Genomic DNA, 27388 nt, shown 5'->3' with positions numbered 1-27388 from the left:
ACCCAGATTTACCTGGTAGCTGTGGCTGAGCAGTCAGACGTCCCTCAAGAAGAGTTAGGCAGTATGCAAAGTATACACAATAGGCACACAGACACAATAGCACAAGCAAACAGTGACCAGAGCTTTGGTATCCAAGTATATCATTATTTATTTTAAAACACACTGTTTGAAACACTCCAGCACTCTTATTGTAAAACACTCTAAACACAGTTACTATTATGATATATACAAACTTTATTCCTTATCAGACAAGTCTTAGTTAACACCACTTATTTCCAGACCGAGGTGAGCACTTAACTATAGATGGCACTCCAATAAGTTCATGAAGAAGGGAGGGAAAAAGACAGAATATGTGAAGATACACCACTCTAAGATTTAGGAACACTTTTAGCAAGGCAGAAGAGCAAAAGTCACTTGTGAGCCAAAGATCATAGGCTGGGCCCACTCTTAGAGAGAGCAGAGCACAAATGCGGCCAAGATCACACAGCTACACTAGGCTTTGAAAGTCTTGCAGAGAGTTCGAAAAGAGTTTAGAGAGGCTCAGAAAAGTTTAGCCAGGGTGTCCCAGGCTAACCCAGGTTCGAAAGCCGGGGGCTAAATCTACCCCGTACAGTCGGTGGCAAGGGAAGCCAGGCGGAACACGGTACCTTAAGTGGGAAGGGTCCTAAAGCGGTGGCAGTTGTTCCTGACAGTGGGTGCAAGTCTCGGCGTCGTCCAGAGGAAGAGAAGATCTCGACTTGGAGGAAAGATGAAGGTCGTTGCACTGGCAGGGAAGAAACCAGCCGCAGAGTTTTCCGGTTAAAGGTATTACCCTTTATTTCGCGGTCGTGGTAAAACGTGGTATTCCGGTTGCCGGGGTGCTTGGCACAGGCAAGGCGGCCACGCGATGCGTCGGGAAGGCGAAAAAACGGTGAAACTGGTTATCCCCACCAGTCAAAGGAAGAAGACTCTCCGGCGGGAGATCTCCTCTGTCATTGGGAAAAGTGGTGAGACGATTCAGCAGGGCTCCACCAGTGGTGTCATCGTAGCAGGTCGGCTCAGCTTCTCCCTCGTCGGATTCTTAGGTCCTGTGGCGACTTCTGAAGTTCCAGTCCCCAAAGCCCTGCTTTTATGCAGAAAACCCCCATTCACTCAGCCTAGCTGTCACTCAAATATGCTAAGTGGTGAGTCGGCCGGCTCACCACTTGGGCCAATCAGGACGGAGTGCGACTTGAGTTGCCTAGGCAACTCAGTCCAGGGTGCCTAAATCCCCCTCCCCCCTCCTAAGTACCCCAGACAGAGTGGCACCACTTTGGAGGGCTTCTTTGGAGAAGCCCGCCAAAAAGTGGAACAAAGGGCTCGACTTGGGTTGGAGTCACAGAAGAGAACACAAACGCCATTTTAGAACTGAGTTTTGGCAAAAAATACCAACCGGAGAATTAATAATAATTAAATAAACCGGCGGTTTGTTCGAGGCTATCGTAATTAAATAAATAAAGATAGTAGCCTCGAACAATGGGAAAATCCCATAGAGAAATATTTGCGGTTGAATGTAAAAAGTAGTATCCACTGCCACCAGCCGAAACTCGATCAGGGGGGACGGTGACGTGCCCCCTGGACTAAACAGACCCCGGGGCAATCGAATTGCCCCAGCCAGTACGTCCACAATATGATGGTTTGTACTGGTTCTGTTCAGAATTCAAGACTAGTAAAGTCAATGGTGACCTTACATGCCCTGGGAGACAGTAGTCAGTCCCAGGGTATGGAGTCTATACTGGGGGGTCACTATGACACCCCTGTGTTACTGCACTGAGGGTGCTGTGTAACACACATCACAAAAACACATGAAGCCCTATGGAGTAAAAGACCCCATAGCCCATTAAACACATCTAGAGTCAAAGGAACACACTCAAATCATGTCCAAGAGTGAGGGTAAAAAGAGTCTCACTCTTGGCAGGAGAAAAAAATAAACCTCAAAAATCCAGCAAAGCTGCTGGGGGACTCACTAGGTTAGGAAATTCAGCCTAAACAGAGAATTCTCCCTAACATGCCTCTTTGGCCCTCTTCCTCGTCCCAGTACTTAGGGAATTCTGGGATTTGATGTCCCTAAGGAAAAATTAGGTTTTATTACTTCTGTTGTTCTACTTTAAACTCCTATGTGTTCTTTGCAACATTAATTGAAGGAAATGTATAATAATTAGTCATTAACCCTGACTGTACAGAAAAAGCCAATTCTTTTACGCTTTTGTTATTCCCAGCTTTCCTTTCACTGCCTCTTTGGGTGTAAGGGAGGTTCTTAGCTTTATAGGTCCCCCAAACATTAGAAGGATCTTAATTTCTCTCCAAGTCCAGGACAGAATGAGTGGGTTCAGCCCTATTTGTATGGATATCTCATGGGCCAACCAGATGTTTGATACAACAAGCCATTACAGACTTTGGCATTGCTGAGCCATCCTTTATAGCGGAGGATGAATACCATGTCTCATCCCACAGATTCCTCTCATTCCCATGGGCTCTTTCTCCTCCCAGGTGATCCTCCTGCAGTACACCATCCCCAAGGTCAGGATCAGGAAGCGTCTGCCTTTCCCTGGCCACTTGGGAGGAGACCCTAGTCAGGGAATTGGTGAGGGATCCATAGGATTCATTACACCACCCTTTATTCTGGTGAAGTTTGTGCTCAGCCATGTCCTGCTCCAAAATCTAATCTGGAGCCCACCGCGATCCACACACTACTATCCTTCACCCCCTGCCTTGCAATGGTTGGCGATTCACTAGTATCTCCAGACCATGAACCGGTGACTAATGAGTTAATTCCAGTGGACCAGACATGTTCCATGTGTGCTGCCCGGGCCCCCGGTCTCACCTGATAATCATCCTGGCATATGGAGGGGACTCGGAGGGGCCGTTCACACTGTTCTGGTCTCTTCAACCTCTTGCTCACCTCCCATCCATGAAGATGGAAGGTTGCCGTAGCTGATGCCATAAACCAATTCTCCTCTTCTCCTTTCCGGCTCACAGTCACATTGCATCTGGTGTGGTGGACAATGGTGGGTTCCAAACCATAGGTCTGTCTCAAGCACAGGGGCCGGTTGCCCCTCTTTCAGCCCAGTCTGACTCAAGATGACGACAAGTCTCTGGAGTCCGCCAACAATCGAACTTCTGTTCTACCGCCTCCCTTGAACTCGGGAGTGAAACTGCAGGGGGCCGGCCAATCTCTTTGACTCGTGTGTTGGTGGGTGCGCCAGCAGGAGGGTATTATCAAAGATTTCAGGAGGATTTAAGCGGGAGAGAAGATTTCGTGGACTCACATCCACCCCTCTTGAAGCTCAACCACGCCTCTCCATTTATTTCACTTTTCAATCAGAAGATGGCCAAGTGTGTAGTGATTAATGGTCACTGCTATTATCATATATGTGGCAACGCTGTAGACTATTAAGCCATGATTGAGACATTTTACGAATGTCCTGTACCCAAAACTGAATAACGTCTGAGGACTCCCAATGTTGACAAATAAGGTAAGTGAGATTCATTGATTTGCCTAGGATCACACACTTCGGTTAAGGGGTGATGCCAGGATATGAACCCAGTATTCAGATTAGGCGTTTGACCACATCTCTTCACATTTCTTTCTCTACAGCAATTCCTAGGGAATATTGGTATTCAAAAGCTAACAGAATGCTGTGTTTTATGTAGCCTAATATTATCTAAAAACTCCATGTATAAGCATTAAACACAAAAAAGGGACACAAAAGAAAATAAACATTCTCAATACATGTCTATGGCAGTCCAGAAAACTAGATTATTTAAACCATGTGTTTGTATGTCCTTCTCACTGCAACAATGCATAATGTGAGGAAAGCAAAGCACGATATTTATAGACGAGTGGGTTCTTCTGTATGTAGGAGTATACCGATTTGATAAAACCATTTCTGGTTAATACCTGACCCAACAAGTTGAAAAGAACCCATATTAGGTAATGAAAAGCACGTAATAATGGCTTACAGCAGAAACATATACTTGATTGTCGCTGAGAGGCCCACACACAATGGGCCTCATTAGGAGTGGGGCGGCCACGGAATGAACGGTGCGGTAAGCGACTGGCACTGTTCATTCCGGGCCGCCACATTCCCAGTACTGCAGCGGGTCCCACTCTTCATGCCTGGTCAGACCAGACGTGCAGAGCGGGACCCACTAGCAGTCCAGGATGCTAACAACGGGCCCGTCATTAACGTGCGCATTGTTAGCACCCTCCCCATTCCCATTGAGCGCTTTGAGGGCCCAAATGGGAATGGGGATGTACTGGGTCCGGGTCCCGCGAAAGGGAATTACCGGGCCCTCCAAGGTCGGAATGGCCTGGTAAGTCCCCTTTTGCAGGACCCAGACCTGAGTTTGGGGGTAGCCATGCCACTAAAAACAGCATGGCTACCTCCAAACTCATAATGAGGCCCAATGTCCCTAAAGCTGTTGCTTGCAGATCATGGGGGCGCAAATAAAAAGACTTGGAGGTGCAGGGATTGCAGTGCAGACTTCAGATCATGGATATAGAGTAAATCAAGTATATAATGAGCTTTGGGTTCTGTAAGAGTGTAATATGTACTTGCCAAGGTCAAGGCATTATACATTTTAGGTAATTAAGGTCACTTTGTTTTTTTGTTTTGTTTTGTTTTAAAATGGACCCAATCATAAAAACAAATGCTTATCATGCCACAAGCGTACCCACCTTCTAGCGTTACTTTTTATAACTGTTCATTTGATCTGAAAATGACCCCAACAATCATTTCATAAAACTCTACCCGTGTTCTGGGGTGTAACTCGTGCAGCTGTGTCTCTCCCTTATCATAGACACTGCCAGCAAAACAGCAGATGGGCTTCACACATTCGAAATGCTGCTTGTGATTCTGGACACACCTGGCCTGGGCTTAGACAGATAAACCTGGGAACCAAGCGGCTCGGCAAAAGCTGCCTGCACACACAGAGAGTGAGAAGTGTTCAGGACTATAACAGGTGTGTGCTTGGACAGAATGCTAAATTGGCGCTACCACATCCCATCAACCTTTTAGAAACCAGATATTTATCACTCCCTCCCATATCCTATATGTCACTTCTTGGCCATTCGCTCCCACACTGGCATCCTCAAGCAATATGCGACCCAATGCAGACAAATACAATGCACCCAATCAGGTAGGAGAGGTTCACTAGCATAGATCAAGCTCAGTCCCCACTTTGCAACTTCTGACAACATCATGCCCAAGACCACTGTGCCCCTATTGCACAAACAAAGTAGCAGGTGGAGCATTCACAGCCACATGCCTAAACACCAGGAAAGTGGCGCAAGCAGGTGTGCATCTGGACTCCACATTAATCAAAGAGCCATGCCCTAGGCAGATATCGCCAACCCACTAAACGCTGATGTTCAATTGAAACTAAATGCCATTGCTGTCTCCAGTGGGACATGAAAAGGCTAATGATACTGCTACTTGGGTGTGTCTGTACGCGACTGAATTGAACTGCATTAATTTGTGAAACTGCTGGGATTGGACTTTGTTTGTTGCTGCCGGCGAGAGTATCTATAGCAGTGCAGCCTCTGTGATCAGCATTAACTTGGGTACTTGCATCATGCAGCGCGATAAAGCACTCTCACTCCTAGCTCCTTGCATCGCAATTTAAATCAGGTTAACTTTGAGTCTTGAGAGCATTATGCCCTGCTTAAGGAACTACATGTCCCAGGTAACGCTGGGCCTTATTTATTGGTACATCAGGCGCTTCAGTGCCGGTGCTTCAGTAACAGACCAGTCTTTGCCGATCATCGACGTGCTCTGCGTTTCAGGGCCAAGAACCTCTACAGTAAGTGCCTCGATCGGACTCCCTTCCTTGCTGTTCATCTGCTCCATTTCCCTTCAGAAGCCCCAGTAGCCAAGATGGGTTATCCACCATGGGAATTTCTATCGGTCGTGGTGTTATGAGCCAACCGGTTAGCTCTCATAAATAAACTTAAATTGACCAAACTGGACAGTCTCTCAAAGCCTTCATTGGAGAATAACAGATCATGCACTGATAATGGAATCTCGCCCCCCCTTCTACTGCACTGATTTCAATAACAAAAGAAGTTTTAATGCCCCTGACCCATCACAACCTGACATCAACAATTCCAGCTCACTCACCGGGTGTCCCTGACACAAAGCTCTCGAGCCACGAACCTGTATTGCCTCTCAATAGATTTAACACAAATGACAAATGTCTGGCTTTAGACACATCCACTCGTTGCTCCCCTTTCCCAGGTAAAACTACAATCAAGAAATCCTTTCCGCTCAGACCCACCAAATTAGCAAACACTGTAAGGAAACAAAAACCTCTTCTCTCCCAATAAGGGATACTAAAGCAACATAAAATCGCTAAATAAACACACTTGAGATCTTCATGATCTGTTAGTGGATAGTAACCTTGATATACTATGTTTCACAGAAACCTGGATTTGGGACAAAAGTGGTCCCTCGATCAGCTTGGCAGTTGCTACAGGTTTCTCCTTTTTCTGTGCAACTCGCACCACTAGCAATGGTGGCGGTGGAGTGGCAATTATTGTCAAAATTGAGTTAGGATTATTTCCAGCCTCAGTTACATGTCTTGGTTGTGAAATCCTACATGTTAAAATTACCCCGACCAATCACAATTGTATTAACACTGTCCTAATCTACAGACCAGCCAACCTAATGCCTGATTTCAATGAATAACTCATTAAAATATTTCACAGTATTTCCAGCTCAAACGCTGCCACTCTCTTCCTGGGGTACCTGAACCGATGGAGAGGAAATACATTGGATAAAGAAGCTATCAAATTAGAATCCGCCCTTTTAAACATTGACCACGAAGTCCAGAACAGCGAACCAACTACAGCAAAAAACAACATTCTGGACTGGATAGTGACAAGAAAGCTTATTGTCAATATCAACCAGCCACTCTTTGTATATGATCAGAACACTATGTCATCGACTTTACCATCAAAAACCTTACATCCCCTGAAATGAAAATAGTCACTGCTCGGTATTTCAAAAAGGTACTTTTCCAAGATCTCCTGCTTTGTCTAGATACCATCATAACCAAGACACATACACATACATATGACCCCCTGACAGTATTGTGTCCTCATTCTCCGACACACTCACCAAAATGTTAGACCTAACATCTCCCCTTAAAACCAAATTGGTTTGGGATAATCTGAGCCACCAACCCTGGTTCACCCCAGAAATTCGGCTCTGAAAAGACAAAAGACACAAGCACGGTGGTAAAAAAATCTATCTGAGGAAACCAGGAAAGCCTGGAACGATATAAAACACTAATACTGGGCACCAAAAAAGACTTTTTTTAATGCCCAAATCCAGCAATCATCCAGCTGTACAGGGAAGCTATTTGAAATTCTGAAGTTACGTGAAAAAAACCTAAGGTTTGTCAGGCTTCCTTCTTACCCACAAGCCTAGACTGCTCCACAGTCTAAGCTGCCTTCAATGCTAAAATCATCAATGCCAGAAACAAAATAACAATGGGCCAGAGCGGTGCCCCTATACAAAAGGAATAGGCAACCACTAAACTCAAAGGTCTTGAGAACCCAGCCTTTACATTCATGCAAATCTCAGACCAAAATATGCTTAGAATGCCATCCTCTATGCTTCCCACCTCTTGCCCATACAATCTTCTCCCCCAAATTGATTTTGAACCACAAAGGCATATTTGCCCCATTTCTGACACAATTCGTTAATGCCTCTTTTAGGGATAGCCAAGTACCCAATTCAATTAAAAAAGTTACATTTACCCCTATCCACAAAAAATCTGGCATTGACCCCATAGAACCAAGTAACTTCAGGCCCATTACTAATTGCCAATTCCTTCTCAAAATACTTGACACATTTGCCACCGCCCAGCTCCAAACCTTTGCTGAGTCCAACAACATCCTCCACAACCAACAATCAGGTTCCAACCATCTTTTAGCACTGATACAGCTCTTGTGGACCTCCAGTGCCACCTGCTAAAATTCGTGAACGAGGGGAAAGCCGGGATGTTGATTTTGTTGGATCTCTCTGCGGCCTTTAATTTGCTAGACGACTAACGCCTTTTAACTTTTCTGAAACATCCTGGCCAATGTTCCAAGGAAGCAGTGGATTGTTTCCACTCTTTCCTCTCAAACCAAGAGTCGAGAATACAGTGGGGAATAGCCTTCTCTTCCTCAGCCCCTGTCAATTTCGCGGTGCCCCAGGGCACTTCCATCTCACCCGTACTCTTCAATCTCTACATTAGATCGCTGTGTACTCTTCTTGATGATTTGGGCAATTTTTTTACAAACTATGCCGACGACACCCAAATGGTCACAGAACTCAGCAGTGATCACGCCAAACTCGAGACTCGACCACCTTGTCTAACATCTACTGCAAAATCGAAAGATGGATGTCAGAGAACTGGTTGTGCCTTAATGGCAGCAAGTCTGAGTTTTTGATTTTTGGCCTAAAAACTTAGCTCAGAATATAGTCGTTTCCAAATAAGAGAAAATTAAATCAAAATCCAACATACGGTAAAACACTCGGGGGTCCAGTTGAAGGCTTCTCTAAACGCAGATGCTCACGTAAAATACATAAACCAAACCTACCACTACTACCTACGTCTACTTAAGAATATCTGCCCCTATATTACAGAAAAGAACTGCGCCATTATCAGCCAAGCAAACATCTTTCTTTATATTTAGCTAATAAAAATATGGACATATGTTCCAAAACGCTCTTATTTTGTGAGCCCTGCCCAGGCCATGGGCAGCGCATCCCCCCTCCTCCTGTCTCCCGATCCTCTCCTTATGATATTTCTCCACCCAGGTCACGATACAGTGGCAGGGACTTATACATGTGCTCTATTGGTGTTCCTCCCCCATGTTAATGATGGCTATCTCTTAGTGACAATGCAAAGTCCCGCTAATATGCCACGCACGCTGCTGCATGCTTGTAACCAAAAGAAAGAAAATCAACCCCCAACCTTTTCTGTCCCCATTCCTTGCACACATACACCACTCCACAAAACCATCCTATAACACACCACACTGCGACACACACAATTACCACCCCTCCTAAGGCCTGTCTTTTATCTATTACAACACAAATACAATACACTAAAATTACAGGCTAAAATAACAACCACTACTTATTCCAGGCCTATTATAAGACAACTACTTTTATTTCTGTATTCCTCCTTTAAATAATATACTTTAATGTGGTACCAATTTCCCTCCCCTTCTCAGAAGGGGCTCCCTGCCTTGCCTTTGCCTTACCTTATAATGCCTTGCGGAAATACTCTCTTCATAATACAAATATTAGCAGAAAATAACACAAAACTAACCCACGGCACATCAATGACCTTACTCTCCATGTACACACAACTCTCACACTTCCCCATGCATCTGTCCCCTACTTGTTATCGCTTACAAGAGTCTACTCACATTTGCGTGCTCATCCGAACTCCTCACTCACTGGGTTCCAACACCTGCCCACACTCTCCTCGGACCACAACCCGCTTCAAAGAGAAGAGAGGACTTCTCTTAAAATGGCTCCTGCTAAACCACTCGCAACACATGTGTTTTTGGGACCTGTCACTGTAGATGGGTGCAGCTCCTTCTGAAGAAGCAGCCTTGAAACCTCTGCAAATAAGGGGGTCACTGGGATCACGTCAGGGTCACCAATTGAAGGCAAGCACCTAAACGCTCACACCAGAGAGAAAGGTGCAAGTCGATCTTGTAAGGTTAACAAGTTTTAATCTGACACACAGATGAGAGCAACAGCAAAGAACTCTGCTGCTAAGAACATCCTGTCAAAAAGTAGTACAAGCAGAATCTTATGACGGAAAACATTGTCATACATGACGCAATACATATAGTAAAATCCTCTGAGGCTGGTTGGTGGCGCCTATACATGATCCGCCTGCTCCATAAGAGATACCAGGCCACTGGTTCCAGCCCAATCCGTCTGTTGTCATGATGCCCGCTCCCGGGGAGCCGGTTCAAGCCCTGCGTCCCCGAAAGCGGACATCCAGTCCCCAAGGAAAGACCCAGCAACCCCATGTAGGGGCCCTTTGGACAGTATCCTGGCGCCTATGGCGCCAGGCTCATAAAAGACATCAGTCCTGGCGCCATAGGCGCCAGGCTCATTATGGGAGTGCTTGGGTGCACTTACCTGATGCAGACCATGCTGCAGGATCCCTGCCTCCTTGAGGTCTGAAGGGAACTACTTTACCTGTGGGACTAATTTACCATCCGGGCATGGTTGGGGAAGGATACATACCTGATTGGAGGAAGGATACATACCTGGAACATCTTCCAAGGCTATTTAAACCCCACCCGAACAGCCACACGTGCTTCACGTTGTTCTGCATCTAGCAGTAGGACGCTCACCGTGTCTGCTCCTGCATCCTGACTTCTGCCATGCCTGCCAGCATCCTGGATCACCTGCAAAGGAAGAGAAGAAGAGAACAGAAGAAGGAAAAGTCCTTACATGCTAAATCCGCATCCCGGAGACATCTCGCCGACAATCCTGAAAAGGAAGACTTTTATTTAAAAGCTCATCGCGACGATCGCTGCAGCGCCGCTTTCCACTCACCTTTTCAGGGCGCCTCCATGTTCAGCAGCGACCATTCGGATTCGCAGTCACGCCCCAGCACCTAGGGAAAAAAGGCAAGAACAAAAGGTGAGAGAGAGAAGGGAATAAGGAAAGCTAAATCTCCATGTTAAGACTTACCTGTTGATTCATTCCCCCTTCATTTCGGGTCTGTGCCGCATCCTGGCATTTCTGGACCCCGGCCCCTAAGGGGAAAAAGGAAATCAGCGTTAATGAACGAATAAAAAGACATTACCAAAAAACGCTCATTAAAGACTTACCTGATTTCTACAAGGATTTCACCTCTCATCTCGGGTCGGTGCCTGTTCCCCGGCATTCAGTACCCCAGCCCCTATGGGGAAAAAGACACTAGCATTAGTACATTAATGCATGGACACAAGGGGAACCTCTTATCAAAAAACTTAGCTGGAAGCCAAGCAAGTTTGGTTCTCACCAATCCGAAAATCCAGTGAAGTAACTGGATACCAACGCGCCCCTGCATCAGAAGCAGGATGGAGAGCTTGTCCTTCCAGACCCTAAGGTGAGACGCTACGGGGAATCACAGAAGGGTTTCGGGGAGGGTGAGAGGGGAAAGTGGGAGGCCGATTGCATTACCCCGCAGACATTTAATCCCCTATTTTCGCCTACAGAAGGATACTTCTGCGAGCCAGACAAGCCAGATTTGGGGGGCCCGGTCCAGACCGTCTTCCGAACCCTGCGCATCACCTTAGAAGAGGTCACAGCAACCCAGACTAGACCAGCACCTCCGTGGGAGCCAGGTGAGCGTTACAGAACGCGAAGCCTTCCTACAAATTCCCACCCAGGCGCTATGGAAACTTCTGAGACTGATCAGTTGGCCCAATTACTGGGGGAATTATGAGCCGAAGTACATGCCGCTCGTCAAGAGATTAATGCCCTTAGGAGGGAATTAATAATATCAAAGGAAAGAACTGATGACCTGGCCAGACAGCTTCTGCAAGGTCAAGCTGGGCAAACTCCTCTACCCGGTTCCGGAGGGAACCCCGCTCCTGTGGTTTCCAGTAACCCTGTGCAGATTAATCTACCCGGAAACATGCCGCTGGCCCCACCCGAACGCTTTGCTGGGGACCCCAAACGATTTGCCGTATTCATGAATCAGTGTCGTTTGCCCTTCCTATGCAGACCTGGGGCCTTCCCTAATGATCAGACCAAGGTAGCCTTTGTATTGTCATATCTCAGCGGCTGCGTGCCGATTGGTCAGTTCCACTGGTTACTCAAGATGACCCGATTCTCCGTGATTTTCAAGGGTTTCAAGCAAGCATGGAAAGGTTATTTGCTCGACACTATCAGGGGCAGGCTCTGGATGACGAACCTCTATCCCTGCGACAGGGCAATCAGGACCTCCTATCCTATATTGCAACCTTTAATAGACTAATTGTGGAAACGGGATGGCCAGAGGATAAAAGAGTCACGTTGTTTTATCGAGGCCTATGCGGAGAACTTAAAGATGTCTTGGCCCAAGTTGTAAGTCCGCCCCAAGAATGCACAGAGTATATAGACTTAGTGGTCCAATTGGATCACAGACTTCAAAACAGAAAAGCAGATCGGTCCAGGTTTGAGACCCGGGTGTTGGTCAAGACCCATGCTAATCCCAAGGGAGTTGATGTCTCTGAGCCTATGCAAATTGGAGGGGTTAATGGACCCTTAACTCAAAAGGAACGTGAAAGGAGGCGGCAGTTAAAATTATGTCTTTATTGTGGGAATTCTGGACACTTTCTACGAGATTGCCCGGCAAAACCGCCCCGAAAGGCGGTAGGAGCCGCGGATAAAAACCATGAAGACTCTGTTTCGGGAAACAACTCCGCCCGACAAGCGTAGGGGTCCGCTTGCCGAGCTTGAAAACTAACTCTCAGACCTCGCATTTCATTGTGCCAATGGTTCTCGTAGATCCAGAACAGCCTAAGCGGTTGCATGCAATAAAGGCATACAACGATAGTGGGGCTATTGGAAACTATGTGGATCATGAATTGGTCTCTAGGATTAACCTCCCTCTCCGTCCTAAAACCAGCAAAGATGTCATCACCACAGTCAATGGAACTGAAATTGCCTCTGGACCGGTAACACATTCCACTACTGAGGTGACTCTTATTGGTCCCGACGGCCATCGGGAGGGTGTTGTGTTTGATGTAATCAAGGCTCCACAGTTTCAGGTTATTCTTGGAATCCCTTGGTTAGAGACACATAATCCTCGAATTGATTGGCGAGCTAAGATAATAACCTTCCCGGATTGTACACAAACCTGCTACCCAATAAACCTGAAGATTAATCTAGCATCAGTAACCTCTGCCTCCATGCAACTACCTCCGGAATACCAAGACTTTCAGGACGTCTTCCAACAGGAACAGGCCAACACGTTACCTCCTCACAGGTCGTACGATTGCAAAATCGATCTGGTGCCCGGTGCACAACCCCCTTGTAGCAGGATTTATGCCCTTACTGAACCTGAGAACCTGCATTTGAGACAATATTTGGATCAATACCTAGCTAGTGGTTTTATTCGCCCGTCAAAGTCCCCGGCATCCTCGGCTTTGTTCTTCGTGCCCAAAAAAGAAGGCGACCTTAGAACTTGTATCGATTACCGCGCATTGAATCAGATAACGGTTAAAAACCGTTATCCTCTGCCTCTGATCCCTGAACTCCTTGACCAGTTGAAGGACGCTTGCATATACACCAAGTTAGATCTCCGGGGGGCTTATCATCTGGTACGAATTAAAGAAGGCGACGAATGGAAAACTGCCTTCCGTACTAAATACAGATTATTCGAGTACCAGGTGATGCCTTTCGGATTGTGTAACGCGCCGGCTGCCTTCCAATACTTCATGAATGATGTCCTTCGGGAACTCATCGATGTTTGTGTTGTCGTATATATCGATGATATTCTGGTGTACTCCTCTTCGGAATCCGATCACAGAAAACACGTCAGAGCAGTACTTGAAAAACTACGCCAACACAAACTATTTGCTAAATTGGAGAAATGTGTTTTCCATACCACAGAAGTCGAGTTTCTAGGTTTCATCCTGACACCCAAAGGAGTCTGAATGGACACAAGAAAAGTGGATGCCATCCTCAAATGGCCATCACCTAGCTCTGTAAAAGGGGTTCAAAGTATGCTCGGCTTTGCCAATTTCTATCGCAGGTTTATCCCGGAATTTTCACTCGTGGTACAACCGATTACTGCACTCTTGAGGAAAAATAAACGTTTTGAATGGTCTGAAGAAGCCGAGCAGGCCTTTCAGGATTTAAAAGCTAAGTTTACCTCCGCACCTATATTGAAACACCCGCGTCCAGATCTCCCTTATGTCGTCGAGACTGATGCATCCAGCCTAGCCATGGGAGCTGTCCCGTCCCAAAGAGATCCTGAAACTAACCAACTGCATCCCGTAGCATTTTGGTCCAGAAAATTTTCGGCACCCAAGGTTAATTATGCAATCACTGACAAAGAACTGTTAGCCATTAAGTCCGCTTTTAAAGCCTGGCGGCATTATCTGCTTGGCACTCGACATACCATCACAGTGATCACTGATCACCGGAATTTACAGTATTTGAAAACCGCCAAGGCTCAGTCATCACGGCAGCTCTGATGGGCTTTGTTTTTCGCTGAATTTGATTTCGTGATTACCTATCGACCTGGCTGCAAGAATGGCAAAGCAGACGCTTTATCCCGAATTGGAATGGGAGAATCTGATACAAACTCAGAACCAGTACCAATAATTCCCGAACAGAGGATTCTAGGCATGACTTTGTTACAGACGCTAGAAGACATTCAAGCCAGAGTGAAACAACTCCTGGACCCTACAACCTTACAGGATTGGATACAAAAGGGATCAGACTTTACCATAGATAATGGTTTACCTTATTTCCGAGGACGCTTATTCCTGCCACATAAGGAATTACACGAACAAGTTATTTCCGGTTATCATGATACATTAATAGAGGGACACCCCGGTATTGCCAAGACAGAGGAAAAGGTGAAACGACAATTTTGGTGGCCCTCTTGGCAAAAATATGTTAAATCTTTTGTGATGTCCTGTGGTGTTTGCGCCCAAAATAAAAGTCAAAAGAAAAGACCAGCCGGTCTCCTTCAACCTCTAGACATACCGCCAGAACCCTGGCACACCCTATCAATGGATTTTATTACGGACCTGCCTCCTTGTTCGGGGTACAATACTATTCTGGTAATTGTGGATTTGTTTTCCAAAATGGCCCACTTTATTCCTTTGAAAGGTTTACCTTCAGCCTCTGTCCTAGCCAAAGAATTCCTCGAAAATATAGTTCGGCTACATGGATTCCCATCTGTACTAATCTCTGACCAGGGAAGCCAATTCATTTCCCACTTCTGGCGCAAATGTTGTCAAATGGCGCAGATCGACGTAAGATTATCGACCAGTCACCACCCTCAGACCGATGGTCATACCGAGAGGACAAAACAGACCCTTGAGCAGTACTTACGGTGTATGTTACAGCAATCTGAAAGCAACTGGAAAGACATTCTTTGGATAGCCGAATACGCATATAATAATTCGGTACACTCTGGAACTGGCCACAGTCCTTTTTATACTTTGTTTGGGCATCACCCTCGAACCTCAAACCTTGACTCACCTCAGAACCTCGGAATGCCTGCAGTAGAACATCTGCATTCTACAATTACCCAAGCCTTCAAAGAGGCAACTACGCATTTACAACAAGCCAAGAGAAAATACAAGGAGAATGCTGATCTACATCAGAGTGAAGCACCTCCGTATCAGATTGGGGATCAAGTGTGGTTAGCTACCAGACATTTACCACTCAAAGGGCCTCGAACTTTTAACCCAAAATATCTGGGACCTTATTCTATTACGACAATAATGAACCCAGTGGCTGTTAAACTTGATTTACCAGCTAGTATGCAAATTCACCCTGTTTTTCATGTGTCACTTCTGAAACCAGTGATACCCGGAACCCGACTACTCAAACCTCCAGAACCTATTCTAATAGATGGGGAGCCCGAATTCGAAGTGAAGAACATTTTAGACTCAAAAATGTTTAGGTCAAAACTGTTCTATCTAATTGATTGGAAGGGGTACGGACCTCAGGAGAGGTCATGGGCACCCAGCGACCATGTGCATGCACCTCGATTAGTCAGGAAATTCCAGCGACTCTTCCCAGACAAACCAAAACCCCCGGAGGGAACAACCTTGGGAGGGGCCTTGGGGGGGAGTGCTGTCATGATGCCCGCTCCCGGGGAGCCGGTTCAAGCCCTGCATCCCCGAAAGCGAACATCCAGTCCCCAAGGAAAGACCCAGCAACCCCATGTAGGGGCCCTTTGGACAGTATCCTGGCGCCTATGGCGCCAGGCTCATAAAAGACATCAGTCCTGGCGCCATAGGCGCCAGGCTCATTATGGGAGTGCTTGGGTGCACTTACCTGATGCAGACCATGCTGCAGGATCCCTGCCTCCTTGAGGCCTGAAGGGAACTAATTTACCTGTGGGACTAATTTACCATCCGGGCCTGGTCGGGGAAGGATACATACCTGATTGGAGGAAGGATACATACCTGGAACTTCTTCCAAGGCTATTTAAACCCCACCCGAACAGCCACACATGCTTCGCGTTGTTCTGCATCTAGCAGCAGGACGCTCCTGCATCCTGACTTCTGCCACGCCTGCCAGCATCCTGGATCACCTGCAAAGGAAGAGAAGAAGAGAACAGAAGAAGGAAAAGTCCTTACCTGCTAAATCCGCATCCCGGAGACATCTCGCCGACAATCCTGAAAAGGAAGACTTTTATTTAAAAGCTCATCGCGACGATCGCTGCAGCACCGCTTTCCACTCACCTTTTCAGGGTGCCTCCATGTTCAGCAGCGACCATCCGGATTCGCAGTCACGCCCCAGCACCTAGGGAAAAAAGGCAAGAACAAAAGGTGAGAGAGAGAAGGGAATAAGGAAAGCTAAATCTCCATGTTAAGACTTACCTGTTGATTCATTCCCTCTTCATTTCGGGTCCGCGCTGCATCCTGGCATTTCCGGACCCCGGCCCCTAAGGGGAAAAAGGAAATCAGCGTTAATGAACGAATAAAAAGACATTACCAAAAAACGCTCATTAAAGACTTACCTGATTTCTACAAGGATGTCACCTCTCATCTCGGGTCGGTGCCTGTTCCCCGACATTCCGTACCCCGGCCCCTATGGGGAAAAAGACACTAGCATTAGTACATTAATGCATGGACACAAGGGGAACCTCTTATCAAAAAACTTACTTGGAAGCCAAGCAAGTTTGGTTCTCACCAATCCGAAAATCCAGTGAAGTAACTGGATTCCAACGCGCCCCTGCATCAGAAGCAGGATGGAGAGCTCGTCCTTCCAGACCCTAAGGTGAGACGCTACGGGGAATCACAGAAGGGTTTCGAGGAGGGTGAGAGGGGAAGTGGGAGGCCGATTGCATTACCCCGCAGACAGTTAATCCCCTATTTTCGCCTACAGAAGGATACTTCTGCGAGCCAGACAAGCCAGATTTGGGGGGCCCGGTCCAGACTGTCTTCCGAACCCTGCGCATCACCTTAGAAGAGGTCACAGCAACCCAGACTAGACCAGCGCCTCCGTGGGAGCCAGTTGAGCGTTACATCTGTCTTCTGTCATGTGTGTGCTGTGGTGATCATCTTCATCTTACATTAAAGGTCAAAGAACAAATTAATTATACTCCTAACATACAGCTACTTTATCACTTATACTCTGCACCTGGCAGGCCTTAAAATGGGCACAAGGGAGGTTCTGAGGCACTCTAACCTTCACACATACATTTCAGTCACTCCCTTTGTGCCATCCGGCTCCAATGCCTCCACCCTGGTTTTGAACTATACTTTAACCCTACCAGCACCTCATAAAAAAAATCACATGATTGTCACTCAACCATGTGCCCTATCCCTCCTCTTTGAACATTGTAGAACTTGTTACTTCGGGGTTGGTGGTCAAAAGGCACCTGGTGCCATGGAATTCAGGTATCTTAAGGTTTAGTCAGTTATATGGGCTATAACTCGTGGTCGCCTGGGGATGGGCCGGGTCATGCTTTGTCCAGTGTGAGATAACATGCTCACCAGACTGTAATCACGGCCTTGTAGGGCACATTCCTCTCGAACATCTTTGCAACACTGTTAGAAAAATGAATAGGCATTGTGGCGGTTGGGGGTGTGGGCTGTCCTCATGGGAGCTTGGGCATGGCTCGAGATTTCCCTAGTCTCGCAATTTGGGCCTAGAGCATAGATAGTCGCATTTGCCGTGCAGTCCTTCTCTTATACCTATGGTTACTAATATCTATGCAAAATAACAATGCTGCTCGTGGCCTGCTCTGTGTGTGTTGATTATATGTGGGGAACTTTTGTACTGCGAGGTTGTCCTCTCACCATCTCTCCTCCCCCACTGGCCCATCATAGTGCTTTGAATGCATCTCGCCTCACTGCAAAGTGTCTAGGAGGGTGGGGCAGGGCTGCCCCTTCCCAACACTCCCTCTGACCCGATCTCATTCCCATAGTCCATCCACTTTCAGTATACCAACAACTCTCCCCATTTCTCGCACACCTCATTCAATCCTCCCATCTCTTACGTGCTCTCTGAGATTTCCTCACACCCTTAGCAGTCCGTTTCCCCCTCATCACCATCAAGCAGATGCTTCTTTCCCCACTACCAACCCTTTTTATAGTATGTATTTCACACTGTTTCCATCTCAGCCCCTTTATTTTTCTTGGTTATGTTAAATTACTGGGCACTGCTTGTAGACAAACACGAGATTCATGTTTTTCCTTCTATAGTTCACTTAGTTTTCTCTCAGGCCAGTTCTTTTTCCAACCCTTTGCCCATCTTTTGGTAAATACCCCCCTCCTCAATTTAGCTTCCACGTTCTCTGTCTAAAACTCACTCTTTCTTTGTCCCTTATCGTTGCACTTGTTTGCACTGTAACCGTGTTTTCTCCCTCTTCTTTCTTCATTTTTTTCTCTATAGCTGTACCCTGCACTCCCTTCCTTTTGTATTGTGTGTATTGCTCTGATTGTCTTTGACTCACCCCATTCTTTCTTTTGTGATAATATAGCCTCATAAACTGAGGGAGGGGTTGTTACCATGGGATAATCACCCACCACCAAGTTATCTTAGATGAGTTTCTGCATGACTTGTAAACAAGTATGCATTCCATGCTACACAGAGAACCAAGGATAAAGGACAACAAATCTGAAAAATCAGGTTGTAAAAACAAAACGAACCATTTAAATGTTGCTATGCAAATACTTGAAGTACTGGAGTCAAAACTCCAGTAACTGCCCAGCTTCTCCCATACATTTTTTAAAGTAAGTGTTAAATTAAATACTTAAAAAGCAACTGATATGAACCAGCCAGAACAAATCACATCACCATGCTCTAGGGCAAAGAAAATACTGATGGCCTACAGAAAATACAATGTGTGGAACATTGTTCTTAGCCCAAGTCACCACTGAAACTTCACCCAAAGCCCACGAGCCACTTTATACAAGATGGTCTCATTCACAGTACATTGGGTCTCATCACGTGTTTGGCATAGCGGTTAAAAGTTGTGATTTCTAATACCTCCTCAAAGGTGGAGGTAAATGCAGGCAGGTGATGAAAATAAGCCTCTGATCCATCCAATTTCACCCAAAAGAGTATTAAAGGTCAACACCTTGTCTTATATCATTTTTTCTTCATTATCCCAAATATTACCATATTGTTTGGTGGAATAATGTCATTGGAGGATCTATTCATGAAATGTTGTGGCCCGTTTAAATGTCCTTGGCTGTGCCAATGGCCCTAACACGTTTGTTTTTAACACAACAATGACATAAATGAATGGTTATGTTTTTTGCAAAAATGTTTAACACCAATTTGATACTGTGCCTTGAAAAGGACAAAGTTGGACAAAACATGTGTCGGCAACTACAGTATCGACGACAGAATAAAATACCATGAACAATGTGATTTTGACTAGATTCACAATAATGTGTATGTGACAGCGCGTGTTTATGGAACACTATTGTTGTCTTAGATACGAAATTAGCTTTGTCCGAAAAGTGAAGTCCACAATGGCTCTGGCCAGTTGGCTTGACTACCTTTAGTTTACTGTACTGGTTTATGATGACCTCCACCGCAATATAATAACTCAAATTTTAAATAAATATATGAACTCTTACTCTTCAACTTAAATGTATTATGCACTACTCATTTCCATTCGAAGAAACTGCTTTTATTCATTTTCAGTCATTCAATGCTTTGATTGCTTCTTCTGAAAAGAGCTAAATATCTTTGTTACAGATGGTACATTTATTTTAAAACAAGAATGGGTAAAGTCAAAAGTGCTACCTTTTGTCAATGCAATGAATTTGCCTTTCTGTGAATGAAGAGAAGGTTTACTAATGTGGTTGTAAGAATGAGCATCCACAGAGCGTCATCATACTTTCAGTAATTGTCATCTAGTTATGGAGTATGTGCCATTTGTTTTATGATATCAATAGGGCATGATTGTTATATGATTTTTTGTAGCGGGATGTGCCCTAATTTCAGTATAATATTATATGGGTAAAGAGTAGAATTTTATTAGGTTTGATTGATATTTTAGATGTATACTCCTGAACTGGAACTAATGCTCCAGATGAATCCCCCCACGTTGCAACAAAAAACTGTAGCCTTCAGATGTTAATTATTTACATCATGTTCTTTTCTGAAACATATCCAAGGTATTTGTATTGGGCTTCACAGCACCTGTATCTGCATGTGTGGGAGCATGGGTTCATGCATGAGTGTGAAACTCTCAGAGTGCATCACTTTAGGTGGATGAATTTTGTAATTATATGCTTTTATGTGTTATTCCGGAAGGTGTTTTCGAGGACTGACTAGAGCTGTGTGCAGTGAGCCAGAAAAGTGTATTTCTTTAAAGAAAATGTTATTTGTATTGAAATGTGGCTTAACATAAACCTTTTGCAAAAAGTCAACAAGAAAAGCCTTTTCTATTGCATACAATCACATTTTAAAAAACAATATACAATCAAATTTAAAAAAACAATATTTAGAAAATTCAGAATAGCAATACATAATTTCAATTTTTGAGAATTTAAAAGTACAATGCCAAATATCGTCGGGTGTAACATACATTTCGTATTGTACATGTCTAACAAATATTTGATGTCTCAGTGCAGCTAAATGAGTGCATTCAGTTATTATTTTAAAATCTCCAAGTTGACCTTACAAAGTCTAAAAGGTTTCTACTCGTAGCACCACAGATCTCGCCCTGATTACTTCATTGGTTAAAACAGAAAAAGTCTCAATCTTATAAAATCTTCTCTAAAAACACAAGAGGGATGTTTGAATAAATACACTGGCAACACATTAAAAGCTCTAATGTCTAATGGTACATGACCTTCCTTCAATAAGGTTTTGACTACATTTTTGTTAATAAGCTCAGAAGTGATTTAAAGCATGCTTTGACTACTGTGGCTGGACATGTATCACCAGTGCTTTAAGTGGGCCGGGGCCTGCCGGGGCTGGGCCCCGCCAGTCTCCAAAAAGTGGGGCTGAGCCGGGGCCCTGCCGGTGCCCCCCGGTCCCACCACGCCATGGCAGGACGCATTATCCCGCCATGGCCGCAGCCGCGACGAGAGATGCGCCCGCCTGTTTAATGTTAGGCAAGTGGACAGAAGTGCCAGCCAGCCACAGCGTCATGTGGGGGTCATCATGTGGGGGTCATCAGGGAAGTTACAGTTCCTTTGTTTGCCCTTGCCAGGTCACTGACTCTCTGTGAACCTGCAGGCTCCATGATCTAATATTTAGATTAGATCACAGAGCCCGCAGGTTCCCAGAGGGTGAAAGACGCCTTGGGCTCTGTGATCTCTGCTCAGAGCAGCGATCACTGAGCCCGAGGTGCCTGTCTCATTTGGCAAATCTTTATAAAAGATGCCTTGAACTGTGTACGTTTCAAGCCATCTTTTATAAACGTAGAAATACGTCTACGTTTATAACAGACGGCTTGAAACGTACACAATTCAAGGCATCTTTTATAAAGCTTTGTCAACGAACAAAGCCACCTTGGGTTTTGTCCGTCCTCAACGCTTTATAATAGATGTCTTGAATTGTGTACGTTTCAAGCCATCTTTTATGAACATAGAAATATGTTACAAATATCTATGTTTATAAAAGGTGGCGTGAAAAGTACACAAACCATAGTAAGGTAAGTACACAAGTGTGCGTAACTTACTATGGTTTGTACACTTTCAAGCCACCTTTTCTAAACATAGAAATAAGTAACATTGCTATGTTTATAAAATAAGGCTTGAAAAATACACAAACCATAGTAGTACGCATATAAATATATAAATGCTCACATGCATTTATATATTTGTTTGCGCACTCTGCTATGATTTGTGCACTTTTAGGTCACGCCCACAGTGGATGCCACGCCCCCAAACGAGCCCCCCCCCCCAATTTCTTACCCCACTTAAAGCACTGTGTATCACCCTTACATTTGGTGGGCTTAAGCCTGCTTAATATGATGTTGAGTTCAGCCTCAGTGATGGTTCAAAAATGAAATATAGTTATTGCCTGTTTTTTCTAGTCTGTATTAGGATTCAGTGAGCAACTTTCCTGTGTAAACTCTAGCACTTTTACTTTTCTGGACTCTAATATGTCTGTTTAATGGTTTCTAACATATTTATCGTGGCTTCTTGTATCAGTATAGATCACGTTCTGTGCTGCATCACAAGTTGGGTATAGCGCCGGATACCGTCTAACGCAATTAACATTACTGCTACTCGGTCCGGCGCAATTTGCACCGGAATGCGAGTAGTGGTAAGGCGGTAAATCCCCATTCCCTGTTGGCTCCATTCAACCCAGTGGGGATGGGTGGTGGTATTAACACTGATGCAGTAATAGCACCAAAAATGCCCATACTGCCAGCGCATTCACCTCCTGCACAGAGCTGGAGGTGAATGCATCCAGGTAGGGCCATACTCGGGATTGGGTGAAGCAGTTATGTTATGTTATGGTTATTTATATAGCGCACATTCACCTGAAGGCATCTTGGCGCTGCAGCAGTAAATCTTGGAGCATAAATGATATAGTAATAGCATTACCACCACATTTACCTGATCCGCCCAACTCCTGAGGAGGCCCTATATCTTTGGGAGGTCCTTTCTGGGAATTCTCCACTAGCTTTTCTAATTTCTTGAGGATTTTAAATATTTCCTTGGAATCATATTTTGCTTTTCCGATACGTGTTTCATCTGTGGCATTCTTCGCTTTTACCCCTGTTTGTTTATATTCCTTAGCAGTTGAAGTATACATTGTCTTATCTGAGTCTAGATCAGATTGTCTCCAGATGTAAAACCTTTTCCTTTTGAGTACTCTCAGACATACCGCCAGAACCCTGGCACACCCTATCAATGGATTTTATTACGGACCTGCCTCCTTGTTCGGGGTACAATACTATTCTGGTAATTGTGGATTTGTTTTCCAAAATGGCCCACTTTATTCCTTTGAAAGGTTTACCTTCAGCCTCTGTCCTAGCCAAAGAATTCCTCGAAAATATAGTTCGGCTACATGGATTCCCATCTGTACTAATCTCTGACCAGGGAAGCCAATTCATTTCCCACTTCTGGCGCAAATGTTGTCAAATGGCACAGATCGACGTAAGATTATCGACCAGTCACCACCCTCAGACCGATGGTCAGACCGAGAGGACAAATCAGACCCTTGAGCAGTACTTACGGTGTATGTTACAGCAATCTGAAAGCAACTGGAAAGACATTCTTTGGATAGCCGAATACGCATATAATAATTCGGTACACTCTGGAACTGGCCACAGTCCTTTTTATACTTTGTTTGGGCATCACCCTCGAACCTCAAACCTTGACTCACCTCAGAACCTCGGAATGCCTGCAGTACAACATCTGCATTCTACAATTACCCAAGCCTTCAAAGAGGCAACTACGCATTTACAACAAGCCAAGAGAAAATACAAGGAGAATGCTGATCTACATCAGAGTGAAGCACCTCCGTATCAGATTGGGGATCAAGTGTGGTTAGCTACCAGACATTTACCACTCAAAGGGCCTCGAACTTTTAACCCAAAATATCTGGGACCTTATTCTATTACGACAATAATGAACCCAGTGGCTGTTAAACTTGATTTACCAGCTAGTATGCGAATTCACCCTGTTTTTCATGTGTCACCTCTGAAACCAGTGGTACCCGGAACCCGACTACTCAAACATCCAGAACCTATTCTAATAGATGGGGAGCCCGAATTCGAAGTGAAGAACATTTTAGACTCAAAAATGTTTAGGTCAAAACTGTTCTATCTAATTGATTGGAAGGGGTACGGACCTCAGGAGAGGTCATGGGCACCCAGCGACCATGTGCATGCACCTCGATTAGTCAGGAAATTCCAGCGACTCTTCCCAGACAAACCAAAACCCCCGGAGGGAACAACCTTGGGAGGGGCCTTGGGGGGGAGTGCTGTCATGATGCCCGCTCCCGGGGAGCCGGTTCAAGCCCTGCATCCCCGAAAGCGAACATCCCGTCCCCAAGGAAAGACCCAGCAACCCCATGTAGGGGCCCTTTGGACAGTATCCTGGCGCCTATGGCGCCAGGCTCATAAAAGACATCAGTCCTGGCGACATAGGCGCCAGGCTCATTATGGCAGTGCTTGGGTGCACTTACCTGATGCAGACCATGCTGCAGGATCCCTGCCTCCTTGAGGCCTGAAGGGAACTACTTTACCTGTGGGACTAATTTACCATCCGGGCCTGGTCGGGGAAGGATACATACCTGATTGGAGGAAGGATACATACCTGGAACTTCTTCCAAGGCTATTTAAACCCCACCCGAACAGCCACACATGCTTCGCGTTGTTCTGCATCTAGCAGCAGGACGCTCCTGCATCCTGACTTCTGCCACGCCTGCCAGCATCCTGGATCACCTGCAAAGGAAGAGAAGAAGAGAACAGAAGAAGGAAAAGTCCTTACCTGCTAAATCCGCATCCCGGAGACATCTCGCCGACAATCCTGAAAAGGAAGACTTTTATTTAAAAGCTCATCGCGACGATCGCTGCAGCACCGCTTTCCACTCACCTTTTCAGGGTGCCTCCATGTTCAGCAGCGACCATCCGGATTCGCAGTCACGCCCCAGCACCTAGGGAAAAAAGGCAAGAACAAAAGGTGAGAGAGAGAAGGGAATAAGGAAAGCTAAATCTCCATGTTAAGACTTACCTGTTGATTCATTCCCTCTTCATTTTGGGTCCGTGCCGCATCCTGGCATTTCCGGACCCCGGCCCCTAAGGGGAAAAAGGAAATCAGCGTTAATGAACGAATAAAAAGACCTTACCAAAAAACGCTCATTAAAGACTTACCTGATTTCTACAAGGATTTCACCTCTCATCTCGGGTCGGTGCCTGTTCCCCGGCATTCCGTACCCCGGCCCCTATGGGGAAAAAGACACTAGCATTAGTACATTAATGCATGGACACAAGGGGAACCTCTTATCAAAAAACTTACTTGGAAGCCAAGCAAGTTTGGTTCTCACCAATCCGAAAATCCAGTGAAGTAACTGGATACCAACGCGCCCCTGCATCAGAAGCAGGATGGAGAGCTCGTCCTTCCAGACCCTAAGGTGAGACGCTACGGGGAATCACAGAAGGGTTTCGAGGAGGGTGAGAGGGGAAGTGGGAGGCCGATTGCATTACCCCGCAGACAGTTAATCCCCTATTTTCGCCTACAGAAGGATACTTCTGCGAGCCAGACAAGCCAGATTTGGGGGGCCCGGTCCAGACTGTCTTCCGAACCCTGCGCATCACCTTAGAAGAGGTCACAGCAACCCAGACTAGACCAGCGCCTCCGTGGGAGCCAGTTGAGCGTTACATCTGTCTTCTGTCATGTGTGTGCTGTGGTGATCATCTTCATCTTACATCAAAGGTCAAAGAACAAATTAATTATACTCCTAACATACAGCTACTTTATCACTTATACTCTGCACCTGGCAGGCCTTAAAATGGGCACAAGGGAGGTTCTGAGGCACTCTAACCTTCACACATACATTTCAGTCACTCCCTTTGCGCCATCCGGCTCCAATGCCTCCACCCTGGTTTTGAACTATACTTTAACCCTACCAGCACCTCATAAAAAAAATCACATGATTGTCACTCAACCATGTGCCCTATCCCTCCTCTTTGAACATTGTAGAATTTGTTACTTCGGGGTTGGTGGTCAAAAGGCACCTGGTGCCATGGAATTCAGGTATCTTAAGGTTTAGTCAGTTATATGGGCTATAACTCGTGGTCGCCTGGGGATGGGCCGGGTCATGCTTTGTCCAGTGTGAGATAACATGCTCACCAGACTGTAATCACGGCCTTGTAGGGCACATTCCTCTCGAACATCTTTGCAACACTGTTAGAAAAATGAATAGGCATTGTGGCGGTTGGGGGTGTGGGCTGTCCTCATGGGAGCTTGGGCATGGCTCGAGATTTCCCTAGTCTCGCAATTTGGGCCTAGAGCATAGATAGTCGCATTTGCCGTGCAGTCCTTCTCTTATACCTATGGTTACTAATATCTACGCAAAATAACAATGCTGCTCGTGGCCTGCTCTGTGTATGTTGATTATATGTGGGGAACTTTTGTACTGCGAGGTTGTCCTCTCACCATCTCTCCTCCCCCACTGGCCCATCATAGTGCTTTGAATGCATCTCGCCTCACTGCAAAGTGTCTAGGAGGGTGGGGCAGGGCTGCCCCTTCCCAACACTCCCTCTGACCCGATCTCATTCCCATAGTCCATCCACTTTCAGTATACCAACAACTCTCCCCATTTCTCGCACACCTCATTCAATCCTCCCATCTCTTACGTGCTCTCTGAGATTTCCTCACACCCTTAGCAGTCCGTTTCCCCCTCATCACCATCAAGCAGATGCTTCTTTCCCCACTACCAACCCTTTTTATAGTATGTATTTCACACTGTTTCCATCTCAGCCCCTTTATTTTTCTTGGTTATGTTAAATTACTGGGCACTGCTTGTAGACAAACACGAGATTCATGTTTTTCCTTCTATAGTTCACTTAGTTTTCTCTCAGGCCAGTTCTTTTTCCAACCCTTTGCCCATCTTTTGGTAAATACCCCCCTCCTCAATTTAGCTTCCACGTTCTCTGTCTAAAACTCACTCTTTCTTTGTCCCTTATCGTTGCACTTGTTTGCACTGTAACCGTGTTTTCTCCCTCTTCTTTCTTCATTTTTTTCTCTATAGCTGTACCCTGCACTCCCTTCCTTTTGTATTGTGTGTATTGCTGTGATTGTCTTTGGCTCACCCCATTCTTTCTTTTGTGATAATATAGCCTCATAAACTGAGGGAGGGGTTGTTACCATGGGATAATCACCCACCACCAAGTTATCTTAGATGAGTTTCTGCATGACTTGTAAACAAGTATGCATTCCATGCTACACAGAGAACCAAGGATAAAGGACAACAAATCTGAAAAATCAGGTTGTAAAAACAAAACGAACCATTTAAATGTTGCTATGCAAATACTTGAAGTACTGGAGTCAAAACTCCAGTAACTGCCCAGCTTCTCCCATACATTTTTTAAAGTAAGTGTTAAATTAAATACTTAAAAAGCAACTGATATGAACCAGCCAGAACAAATCACATCACCATGCTCTAGGGCAAAGAAAATACTGATGGCCTACAGAAAATACAATGTGTGGAACATTGTTCTTAGCCCAAGTCACCACTGAAACTTCACC

Source organism: Ambystoma mexicanum, chromosome 6p (assembly GCF_040938575.1).
Source record: "Ambystoma mexicanum isolate Mex_15411 chromosome 6p, UKY_AmexF1_1, whole genome shotgun sequence".
NCBI classification, from domain to species: domain Eukaryota; kingdom Metazoa; phylum Chordata; class Amphibia; order Caudata; family Ambystomatidae; genus Ambystoma; species Ambystoma mexicanum.
This window is presented reverse-complemented; position numbering follows the sequence as displayed.